Below are 12,627 nucleotides of genomic sequence, written 5' to 3'. Positions count from 1 at the left end.
CTTAAATGATGTGTGCATTTCACAGGAGACAGGTATGTTAAGATTGCCACTTTTGGATGTTAGACCTGTAGAATAATAGGGTGACCAGATGTCTCGTTTTTAAAAGGACAGTCCCATATTTAAGCTCTCCTGAAGGTGTCCCGACTTTTTCTTAAAAATGGGCTGTCATAAATATAAAGGGAAGGGTAAACCCCTTTGAAATCCCTCCTGGCCAGGGGAAAGCTCCTCCCACCTGTAAAGGGTTAAGAAGCTAAAGGTAACCTCACTGGCACCTGACCAAAATGACCAATGAGGAGACAAGATACTTTCAAAAGCTGGGAGGAGGGAGAGAAACAAAGGGTCTGTGTGTCTGTCTATATGCTGGTTTCTGCCGGGGATAGACCAGGAATGGAGTCTTAGAACTTTTAGTAAGTAATCTAGCTAGGTATGTGTTAGATTATGATTTCTTTAAATGGCTGAGAAAAGAATTGTGCTGAATAGAATAACTATTTCTGTCTGTGTATCTTTTTTGTAACTTAAGGTTTTGCCTAGAGGGGTTCTCTATGTTTTTGAATCTAATTACCCTGTAAGATATCTACCATCCTGATTTTACAGGGGGGATTTCTTTATTTCTATTTACTTCTATTTTTATTAAAAGTCTTCTTGTAAGAAAACTGAATGCTTTTTCATTGTTCTCAGATCCAAGGGTTTGGGTCTGTGGTCACGTTGTTGGCTTTTTATCCAACATTTCCCAGGAAAGGGGGGGTGCAAGTGTTGGGAGGATTGTTCATTGTTCTTAAGATCCAAGGGTCTGGGTCTGTAGTCACCTAGGCAAATTGGTGAGGCTTTTTACCAAACCTTGTCCAGGAAGTGGGGTGCAAGGTTTTGGGAAGTATTTTGGGGGGGAAGACGCGTCCAAACAGCTCTTCCCCAGTAACCAGTATTAGTTTGGTGGTGGTAGCGGCCAATCCAAGGACAACGGGTGGAATATTTTGTACCTTGGGGAAGTTTTGACCTAAGCTGGTAAAAATAAGCTTAGGAGGTTTTTCATGCAGGTCCCCACATCTGTACCCTAGAGTTCAGAGTGGGGGAGGAACCTTGACTTGGGCAAATCCTGTATTTTCTGTCTCTCCCCCCATCAGTACTGGCAGGTCCTGCTGCTGGCCGAATCCCTGCTCGCCAGCCGCCTGCCCACCAGCTGTGAGTGGGGGTCCAGTGGCCGCCGATGGGGGTGGGTGTACAAGACTGCTGGTGGGGCAAAGATGCAGCGTGTGGGGCTGACCGCTCCCCCTGTTGGTCCGTCAGTGCAGCCCACACTGCATGCCGACTCTTGGCCAGCAGGGCCCCATCCCCCGTCCCGTTTCCGACTGGCGCTGGTTGCGCACTGCAAGCTGCAGAGGCTGGTGTGTGTGGGCAGACGCCAGGCAGCGGCCGGCTATGCATCTCCTCTGCTACCCACCCTTTACATGCTCCCCCTCTCACTGTCCATGATCACCCTATGTAGATACACATCTCACAAATTCTGGTAGGCTGAACTAATAATCTCATGGGAGGACGCTAGTAACACAACTAACCCTGGGGCAACAAATTCACAGAAACTGCTGGTTCTGGAATATGTGTTTCAGTGCTTACTCTGTTTCAAATGTAACAAAAATCATTTGGAAAGTATAATGCTGTAATGTGAAAAAACAATTAGATGAGATTGTACAAGGCTCTCAGTAAAATCAGTAAACAACATGGTGCCAGTGGACAGTTATTAGCTTTTTCCTACGGGCAAAGAAACCCAGTACACTATCCTTATGCTTATCTAATCTCTCTCTCTCTCTCTCCCTCTCCTCCTCCACTCCCAACATTTAGTAAATGGAGAGAGCTGTGAACTCTCTGTAAACTAAGGGATGGCATGACTTATTTCTGTTGTCACTAGGAATGGACACACCGTGGGGATAAAATAGAAACCAAGCTGAACAGTTGTCCCAAACTTAAACTTTTTGAACATAAAAAAATTAGGTTAACATATCTTTCTTTTTCACTGTTCCTGGTTTCATCAAGAGGTGGAAGTACTGAAACCCCCAGAAAGCTTTTTCTCAAGGCATTTTGAACTAAAACAAAACCTGGAACCAGGAAAAACTAGAAATCTCACACAGCTGCCTGTTCTTCCAAAATTTCCAGCCTGATTTTTAGACCACTGAAGTTTGAATAAGTTTGAATAAGTTTCAGATAAGCATCCAAACTTCTAAATGCATATTTGAACCAAATCTCTGAACCACGACACATTATCAGCCTAAAGTACAAGATATAACAAGGTAGCTCCAGTGACTAAAATGACAGGGTTTTGTGACATCTTTAAGTCATTTGTGATAAATTTATCAGTGTACTAGGGATATGGACATACCCAGGTGCTCATATAGAGTTTAAGACACCCCCCCATACCAACCCAAGAATAAAGAGAGTGGTTTGCTACTGCTGCCATTTCTACTGCTACCACTTATGGTCTCCACCACCATCCCTGCAAGCACATCTCTTCCTCACAGGTGCATCCTCAGCAACCTTCATCTTCTCTCAACATCATCTTTGTAGGTACCAATATAATGTGACATGCATACAGCAAGACCTGCTTTCTGCTGTTAGTATTTATAGGAATGACTTTAAAGAGCAGAAAATCAACTGGTTTGTGGTTATGGAAATATTTCAAAATACATGCTGATCTCTCCTCTCTGGCCATCTTTTGAATCTTATAATCTATCTGAACCTTCATTATTATCTATTCTTTTCCTATGCTAAGAGGAAGTTATGGCAACATCAGAATTCCAAGAATTATCTCTTAAATAGATTTAATTGATTTCTGCATGCCTGAATGAGATGTTAACAATGAAAGTTAACCTAAGGAAGAAGAAAATGGAAATTGCAAAATTCTTTGAAGGGATGGGAGAAGTTCCTAGTTTGGATAAAATGAGAACTGACTCATACTTTCTCCCAAGTAACTTTGAAGTTCATAATAAGTTCTATTAATTTTCTTTCACACACACACACCCCACCCCCAGCAACTTTCTTTGTGATTTCCATAACTTTGTGTATTTCTAGTTCAATACAGAACTGGAAGCATACGCATTGACAAACTTTCCCATATTTCAATGCAATATAGGTATATTATGAGGTGAAAGTAAGATAAAATACTTACCGGTACAGGGGCCCGGCTCTGGGCCCCTGCAAGGGGTGAGGCCTTGGGCAGAAGGGGCGGGGCTGAAGGTCAGCCTCCCCCAGCCCTCCCTTCCATGCTCCCCGGCCTGCTGCAGTAGAGGCGGCCAGAAGCTCCAGTCCCTTTTAAATCATCAGGCCCTGAGGCAGCTGCCCCTTTCACACACACCTCCATCGGCAACCCTGGGGGAGGCAAAAGGGGCAGTGACCTTAAAATGCTGCCATGGCATTTAACATGGGCTGTGTACGGGCTGGTACCGGCAGCTATTTCTTACTGGTACACCGTACTGGCCCGTACCAGCCCACTTTCACCTCTCGTATATTCTGTATAACAAAGGTATATAAAATAGGAAAAATTCTTTGTGGAAGAAGCTCTGAATATAATTACATCAATTACGTCACCAGAAACTTCAGTTTCAAAATTGCTAATGAGAATTCAGAAACAGAAAAAGAAATTAAGTAATATCCAACATTTAATTCAGAGGAGAGCAACACCTCAATAACTCAAAAAGTCATTTTGTCTGATAAAGCCAGAAAACCTCAAAAGCAAAATATAATTGCATAGATTATATAATTTAGAAAAGCCACATGAGAAATTATAGAAAGCAATAAAATTATATTAAAAAAGACACACAAGTAAAGTTAAAAGTATAAAAAATAAGGTTTAATTAAAAACAATATACACAACAGTATATATAGAATAAGTCTTAAAAAGAAAACCCTGGAGACTAGTTCTGCACCAAATGCACAATTTGTCACAAAATGCAGCTTGTAAAGAAATTTTGCCTCCTGATTCTCAGTTCATATCTAACAGAAAAGCTATGTGCTATTTAGACTTTGCAGGATTAGATTTTTAATGGGTAAATATCAGTAAACATCGATTTCACCATACACATACAAACAAAAAATATTTCCATTGATTATAGTCGAAATTTACTGACAGGCAAAGTAAGAAAAGTGCTGCTTGAGGACTTAGAGTTGGATGTAAGGATAGTATTTTGTATATTTTAAGATGTGATATTGACAATTTGTGTTTTATTGGTTATAAAGCTTTAATGTTGAATCTCAGCATCTACTGTCATTAAAATATTGTCTAGCCCTGTATGTGTATGACACAAACCCCATAATTTCCTGCAACTGTGGAAAATTTAAAATGATAAAAATTGGAAAAAGCCTTCATAAAATCCATAATTTTGTGCAACTGTGAAAGTTTAAAAATCTGTAATTTTTAAATGCTTAAATAAGCAGATTTTATCTGTTGAAATTACTTTTAAAAAATCAAATTCTGCTGAGCCTAACTATATTATTTATTAAATTATATTATACATTCACACTGCAGTACCATCTAGAGCAGGGGTTCTCAAACTGTGGGTTGGAACACCGAAGTGGGTCGTGACCCCATTTTACTGGGGTCGCCAAGGGTGACTTAGACTTCTTGGGTCCTGGGGCCAAAGCTGAAGCCCAAGACCAATTGCCTGGGGCCAAAGCCTGAGGGCTTCAGCGCTGAGCAGCAAGGCTCAGGTTACAGGCCACCTGCCTGGGGCTGAAGACCTTGAGCTTTGGCTTTGCCACCAACCTCCCCGGGACAATGGGGCTCGGGTTTGGTCAGGCTTCCGTCCCCCCTCCCGGGGTCGTGTAGCAATTTTTGCTGTCAGAAAGGGATCGCAGTGCAATGACGTTTGAGAACCCCTGATCTAGAGGCCTCAGCCAGGTCAAGGCCCCATTGTGCCAGGCACTGTACCAATATAATAGATGACTGTCCCTGCCCCATAGAGCTTACAGTCTAAATTGATGGCCAGGCTCAAAAAAAGTTGTTTTAACAGGCACCTACTTGTTTGGTATATTCATGAAAGATGCAGTGGTGGGAGGACTTAAATTCTACTTCCAGGATAAAGAGGAATTTCCTGTAGGTGCAGAGGAGTTTGCAGAGTAAAGGTTCACTTCCGGCAAGCTGTATCAGTCTACTTACTACTCACTTCACAACCTAAGCGACTGACTTTATGAAATTCATTATAAGAGTGAATTGTCACTGACTGGGTGGAAGCACTGAGAGTGGAGGGAGAGTCATTTTGCTGACAGAGCAGAGTTCACAAGCAGATCTTGGACTGCATAGTTAATACATCACACAAAAAGCAAGGGAGGAATTAAGATGCCTCAGTAAGGAACAGCTGAGAAAGGGAAGAACTTGGTCCTGGCTACATTTCCGTAGCTCTTTCCCAATGGACCAATGTTATTATTTCATTACTCCTCTTATTACGAATTTTTATCAAATGCTAAAACTGCCAGCCTTTTCACTGCTGGTAAGTTATCATTACTAGCAACTAGCCCTACGGTTAAAAATACTAACTGGATGGGAACACCAGGTGTTGCCTGCAGCCTTGATGACTTTTTAAAAAAAATAAGATATTTGGAAACATTTGCTAAAAGTCATTACATTAGTGAGCAGCACAAGTGCCTGCTGGTACTTCTAATGCAGTACACTAAAACTATCTGGCCAACGAACAACCTGAAGGAAGCAATGGGTCATCCCAGTAACACACCAGAAATCGGGTAGCAAAGTCCCTGAAGACGCATCAGAGTGTATTTCTGGGGTGTAACAAGAGCCACTGAAGTCAATAAACAAGGCTGGTGGGAGTACTTATTTAGTTATTTATGTGGTTTTTGCAGTTAATGTAGTCCTTTGGAAGAGTACTGTGTATATTTGGTGAGTTAGAATTGAGTTGTTATAGAGAATGTGTGAATCCCTTTATTTAGCATCTTAGGTATATCTGGACTTAACTGTTCATTTCCTGGATTGAGGGCTTAAATCAATGATAATAACTGCACATGTACAACCTTAACTCATTTTTAAAATAATTACTTACTGAGCAGAATGGCAGCTCAGCTGTATCTAAGGTTCAGTCACCTACTGTTAAACAGATGACATTTCTAAGTGTTCTAAAGCATAAAGAGTGTTCATTACATATATTTAAACATTTAATTTCTCCAGAGTGAACCAGTTTTGGACAAGCCCACAGAATGTTCCAAAGAATCCCACATTCATTCCAACAAAGAGGGAGACAATATTGTACCTGTTAGTCAAGAGTTCAATATCACCTATACGAAATGTGATAGCTCTGCAATTTTGATCTACAAAGAGCAGTTCCAGTTTTCTGCTGAGTTTCCCATGTTCAATTCTGTAGTGTGGACACTGACGTAATTAGGTCAACGTAAGCTACCTTATGTTGACCTAACTCTGTAGTGTAGACCAAGCTTGAGATAGCTACTGCCTCCTCTTTTGCTGTCTCTCCCCACTGTCAGCTGCTTACATGGGATCCGGAGAAGGGAGCGATGAAAGTGGAGGATGAGAGGCAGTCTGTTTTCTTGAAGGGTCAGCCCCACAGCATCTTGTGTGGCCAGGAGAAAGAACTGCAGGGAAACCCTACTGCCTTTCTGCAGCCATGCAGGATGCATGATGGAGTGGAAGCCATTGCAAGGTGTCACACAACAGGGATGAAATTAGCGAAGTCTGCAATTCTGATGGACAGAGACAGTAGAGAGGGCAGAGAACACCATCATAAACAAACAGGAAAGGAAGTTCTCCCGGGGGCTAGATAGAACAAAAGCTTCATGTCCAGGGGGTTTGTGTGCTTTTGTTTCGTATTTTGTACTTTTACGTATCTATTTTTTTTATGCAGATTTGTGTCTCTTTACTCTAATATTGTTGTTTTCTGTATCTGTGCTTTTTCTAATGTATCAGTTCCATGTAATTATTTTTCACTCCATTTTTTTGAGGTTACTGAGATTGTAATCATTTCTGAATTGAAATGTTATATTTTGACTTTTTTGAGGTTTCTAGTGATATGATTGATGGCAGGAGAAAAGAGGAAGGAGGAGTTTTAAAAGAGATTATTATGGTGACTTGTGAAGCTGTGTTTGAATACAGGCAAGTGGAAGCCAGCTCTGTCTCTGGGTTTTGCTACTGCTGTAGGCAATATAACTTACTGGGTCAGAACCTAGTGCAGCTGCGCTGCTTGGAACTTAATCTGTTCACATTCTAATCACAATATAGAGGACAATGGCTAATAACAGATAGGCACACTCAGCATTGTGCTCACTTGGCATAGTTCAACAAGAGATTATTCCCTGGAGATCAGCCAGTACAAAGACAAAGTTGGACAAATACTTTCAACAATTCTCCACTAATATTTGCTTCACTGCAAAACTATGTTAATTTGACTGTGTTCATACCCCTTTTGTGTTTCCATGTGTATTTCAGCACACGCATTTATTGGAAGGAATGGTCACGATAACAGTGAGTTAGTCACAGAAAGCAAATTCTGAATTTGAAAATATATTTTTTCCAGAGGCCTCGTTCTAAGAGTTACACGCATCCAATCAAGGAACAGAAACACCACCAGGTGTCCCAAGTGTCCAATCAAAACTTTCTCGCACGGCTCAAGTTTGAATATGGAATGAACTACTTTGAATAATCTACATGCCAAGAATTATTCACATAAAACTACCTGGTGAATAATTCAGAAGAGTGACTGTTTGGGAAATCAAAAAGTTGCTTGTGAAAAATGTACTAACAGAAAAAGAGCATAATTGGCCAAACTATACATAAAGATTATTCACTAATTATTCACTAATCAGACAGTGTCATCCTTTTTCATGTGGAGTGATATCTTACTCCATGAAAAGCCCCATTTAAATAAATGGGATTAATTGAAGGTTGGGGGTGAAATCCTGGTTTCATTGAAGTCAATGTCATTTTTGCCATTGACTTCAGTGGGGCCAGGATTTCATCCTGAAATTTTAGGAGCAAGCTAATAGGAGTGTGATAATGATTTTTATATGAATCGCATTAAAGTGGAAGGATAAAAATACATCTTTTTTATCTTTTTACATCTTAAATTCAATCATCTTTCAAAGGAATATTATTTTGCTATTTTTAAAAATGTTCTTTTAATTGTATAGATGGTCTCTGATATCACAATAATGCTGTTTTCCTCGCTTATGATAGAGTGACAGTTGTACACCTAGAACACAGGCCAGTTTAGTAGCTTAAACACTTAAATATTTAGGAATCTTCATGTATAATTTGAGTTTTCATTCTCTCCCCTCCACCAAGAAAACCTCTTTTATGCACAGATAATGTAGGTAATTTAAATATGATAATTCAGCACACAGTGCACACCTGATTATAATTAATATATAGCTTGCTGATGAGATGGCTTTAAGATATCCTCAGAGAATTGAGTTTGATAATTTTGACATAGCTCTCAGTGGATTCTAGATCATATTAGGAAAGCACCATATGCTTCGCACAGCTTGGAGTCTTCGCTTCTATAAAGGCCATGACTGAATTAAGAGAGAGAAGACTAATATCTCCATTCACCCCTCACATTCTATGAGTCAAACCAAGTCTGTAGTCCAGGCAGTGGTGCTGGAACAAGGCATGCTGGGGATCCTGCCATACCTGCTGGCTTGAAGTGGTAATAACAAACACCGAATGCATGGTTTCCATCATCAGCACCCCAGTATAAAAATTGTTCAAGCACCCCGGAGTCCAGGTATATTCAGCAAGTGGTTACTGGGAGGCTATACAGAGAACCTGTCTGCAAGGAAAACATTACTGCAATTGCAGCACACTCCTGGCCAATTAGTACTAACATAATTATCACCTGGAAAAGAAGAAAGGAACATCCTGACAGAGAAAGTTCAGGGAGTCAAAACATATTTTCTGGAAATGTTGTGTAGACTTGCTTACTTTGTCCAGGCACAGTTGTGTTCCTGAACATGCACCTCGGCAGGGAAGAGAGGGGGCATGAGGCAGCTGAGCTGGCACAGAGTGGGAAGCAGTCTGTGCCAGGTACAGGGCTGGAGCAGATTATTTCCCCTACAGAGAAAGAGGAGATGCAAAGGCCAGATTGGGACTACAAGTTGCTCTAGGGGCAGGGCAATTATTTGGGCTTTGGGGCAAAGCCACCCTTAAGCCTTTTAAAGGCTTTATCAGAACAGGTCAGAATTTTCCTAGCAAAAAGCTGGGGCGGTGGGGGGTTCCCAACAAATTGCCCTTCCACCCCCCCAATCAAATTATTTACAAAAAGTATGAGAATTTTTTTTCAGTTTTGAGGAATCCACTTCAAAGGTTAACTGGACTATAAAAGAAAGTATCAGGGGGTAGCCGTGTTAGTCTGTATCCCCAAAAAAACAAGAAGTCCAGTGTCACCTTAAAGACTAACAGATTTATTTGGGCATAAGCTTTCGTGGGTTAGTGTTTCTGTGGTGTGGTGTGTAGTTGCTGGTGAGTATTTGCTTCAGGTTGGGGGGCTGTCTGTAAGCGAGGACTGGCCTGCCTCCCAAGGTCTGTGAGAGTGGATAGGTTTTCCAGGATAGGTTGTAGATCGTTGATAATGTGCTAGAGAGGTTTTAGCTTAGGGCTGTATGTGATGTCCAGTGGTGTTCTATTATTTTCCTTGTTGGGCCTGACCTGTAATAAGGGATTTCTGGGTACCCGTCTCGCTCTGTCAATCTGTTTCCTCACTTCCCCAGGTGGGTATTGTAGTCTTAAGAATGCTTGATAAAGATATTGTAGGTGTTTGTCTGTAACACTAACCCAGGAACCAATCCCTGTAGCAAACCTCGTTGCCCACTCTGTCCCCATATCTACTCTAGTGACACCATCAGAGGACCCAACCACATCAGCGGCTCTGTCAAGGTTCCTTCCCCATGCTGAACTCTAGGGTACAGATTTGGGGACCTGCATGAAAGACCCCCTAAGCTTATTCCTACCAGCTTAGGTTAATAACTTCCCCAAGGTACAAACTTTGCCTTGTACTTGAACCCTATGCTGCCACTACCAAGTGTGTTAAACAAAGAACAGGAAAAGAACCAACTTGGAGACGTCTTCCCCCAAAATATCCCCCCAAGCTCTACACCCGCTTTCCCAGGGAAGGCTTGATAAAAATCCTCACCAATTTATACAGGTGAACACAGACCCAAACCCTTGGATCTTAAGAACAATGAAAAATCAATCAGGTTCTTAAAAGAAGAATTTTAATTAAAGAAAAGATAAAAGAATCACCTCTGTAAAATCAGGATGGTAAATACTGTCAACGTTTGACTCAGACTCACAATTTATCAGACCACTCTGTTTTATTAGCAAAGCTTCTCTGCTAATACATTTAGAAGTGAGCCCCTTGAGTGGGGCTTGTGTCTCTTAATTTATACAGCTTGCTGGAGAACAAGTTACAGAGAAGTTACAGACAAAAGAAGAAAAAGATTTTAGTCACCACCCTTCGAGATCCCTGAGACCAGTCACGTATCTTCAATTACCTGCCACCCTTAACAATCTCCTTTAACAGCTTCCAGTTAACTTAACTAATTGCCCTTCAGACCTTCCATTCTGATGCCTGCTTCTTAGACGTGCTGGCTCTATCTTAATTGCTTCTCCGTTCAAAAGCTAACTGTCCCTACGTGTGCTCCCTCAGATACTTTGTAACATGTTTTGGCATGCCCTCTCATATACAATGTATCCAGCATGTCCCCTTATACAACGTTATACTTATACAATGTTATACTTCCACAATCCCCCCTTTTGGTCAAGGCTACGCCCATGACCAATGACTTACTGGATTCCATACATCAATCGTTCTTTTTCATTACTTTCACTGGTGACATTTAACAACATTAGATTAGCACTCTGGTTAGGGGTAACCTGATGGATGGTGTGTCTTGTGCAGTTTTGGATACAACAAGAAATCAATTGAAAACACACAAAGATTATTAGAATTCCAAATAGGTTAGTCAGGATTCCTTGAAACAACCAGTTTCCCAGACTAGAGAAATGAATAAGTTACTTATCCATTTCCACAAGGAACTTGGTTCTTCGTGGGGAAGGTATGCAATTTGCTCCAGATGGCTAGCACGATTTATTACCTCATTATTATTATCAGGTATGTATACACAGCATTCTGTTCCAATCAGAGCAAAGGTCCCTCCTTTGGCTGCCAGTATTATATCTAATGCCCAACGGTTTTGGAGGGCCACTTGTCAGACCGCTCCTGCTTCTTTGGCTAGAGCTTTTAAGCTCTCTCCTGTTTCATTGGCCATGATCTGAACCACCACTTGTAACCTTAAAAGCCTTTTTGCATGGTGGATTACCCCCCCCCCTACTGGGACTAAAGAAATGCCAACAGCTTCTTCTCAAGTTAGGGGGCTTATGTTATCCACATACCATTTAGCATCTGGCAAGTCCCTCCTTTTTTGCCTGAAATTACGGAGGCGATTTCGTGGGGGGGATTGAAGCACCCGGAATTGTGGGAAAAGCTGAGCAGGATAACAGATACCTGACCAATTTGCTGGTAACACAGTGTAAGCATTTTCCCCACAAACCCAATGATGTCCCATTAAAGCTGGGAAGGGTTGACTGCAACCCTTTGACATGTAAGAATTTATGAAGGAGGAATAGTATCCCCCAAAGGGCACAGGATGATTTTCACTGGGAGAAGAGGTAGCATTCACATGACATTTGTAGATGGTGCTGTTTTTCTCAGGGAGGCTGTAGGGGGAGCAAGAGATTGAATCTTTGGTTTGGTCCCAGGTTGAGAGGAAGTTTATCTTTCCATACCCGGTTCGCCATTCTCCAACCTTGTTTGAATAGTCCCATACACCATGGGACACGATGTATTGGAGACAGCTGTTCCTCCCAAGATTCAGCCCTGTCCCATTACACACCCAGCACCAGTGGCCCTTTCCTTTCACCACACTTATAAGTTTAGGAACATATGTTTTTCCCAGCCCCCAAGTGTCATTTTCCTTCCATGTCCTTTTAAGTGGACAGGGTTCTCCAGCAAGCTCTGAGGAATTCAAAGGGATTGCCATGGTGGGGATACTAGCTTGTGAGTGAGCTGGGATGTGGCTGCAGACCCAGCAATTAGAAATATTCAGGATCTGGGCTATCTGCACCTGTTGTTGGATGAAAGAATTGTCACTGTCACTCTGGATTCCCCAGACCCTCAGGACACAGTAGCTGAGGATTAAGCTTCTCAAAGGACACATGTTGGAAGCAGGACCCTTTCTTGTTCCGACAACCCCTTTCGAGGGAACCGCAGTCATGGTTTTACGTCCACCAGGCAGCAGGCGCTAGGCTCACTATTGCTTCTTGTTTGTTGGGTCCTGCTGTCTGCTTACCCTCTGCTTCTGGCAACCCTTATGAGAGCGCAGATTGTAAGGTATTGCAGGCTGTTCCTCTTTGTCTTCTGGGGTTGAAGCTGGTTCTGCGTGGTCTTGCAGAGGTGCTTGGTCCCCTTGAGGTGGCGCTGGCTTACACTGTGAGGCGTGGATCCATGCAGCGATGCCGGATAATTTCACTGCTGTCTGGGTGGTGAGCAGTACCTGGTATGGACCCTTCCACCGGGGTTCCAAGGCGTGCTTCCGAAGGTGGTGCCGCAGGTAGACCCAATCACC

At 42.1% G+C, this 12,627-nt stretch overlaps 1 protein-coding gene across 1 annotated transcript in view; it reads right to left on the bottom strand.

The window, feature by feature from the left end:
- Positions 1-3,236, bottom strand: part of CPNE4 (copine 4) — a 381,425-nt gene extending 378,189 nt beyond the window's left edge. The window contains exon 1 of the mRNA XM_073333244.1: positions 3,158-3,236. The gene's annotated coding sequence lies outside the window, so the exon portion shown is untranslated. The remainder of the gene's footprint in view (positions 1-3,157) is intronic.
- Between the last annotated feature and the right edge of the window lie 9,391 nt (positions 3,237-12,627).

The sequence above is a fragment of the Lepidochelys kempii genome, chromosome 2 (genome assembly GCF_965140265.1).
Source record: "Lepidochelys kempii isolate rLepKem1 chromosome 2, rLepKem1.hap2, whole genome shotgun sequence".
NCBI lineage: Eukaryota > Metazoa > Chordata > Testudines > Cheloniidae > Lepidochelys > Lepidochelys kempii.
Note: the sequence above shows the minus strand (reverse complement) of the source record. Positions and strands in the feature narration are given on the sequence as shown.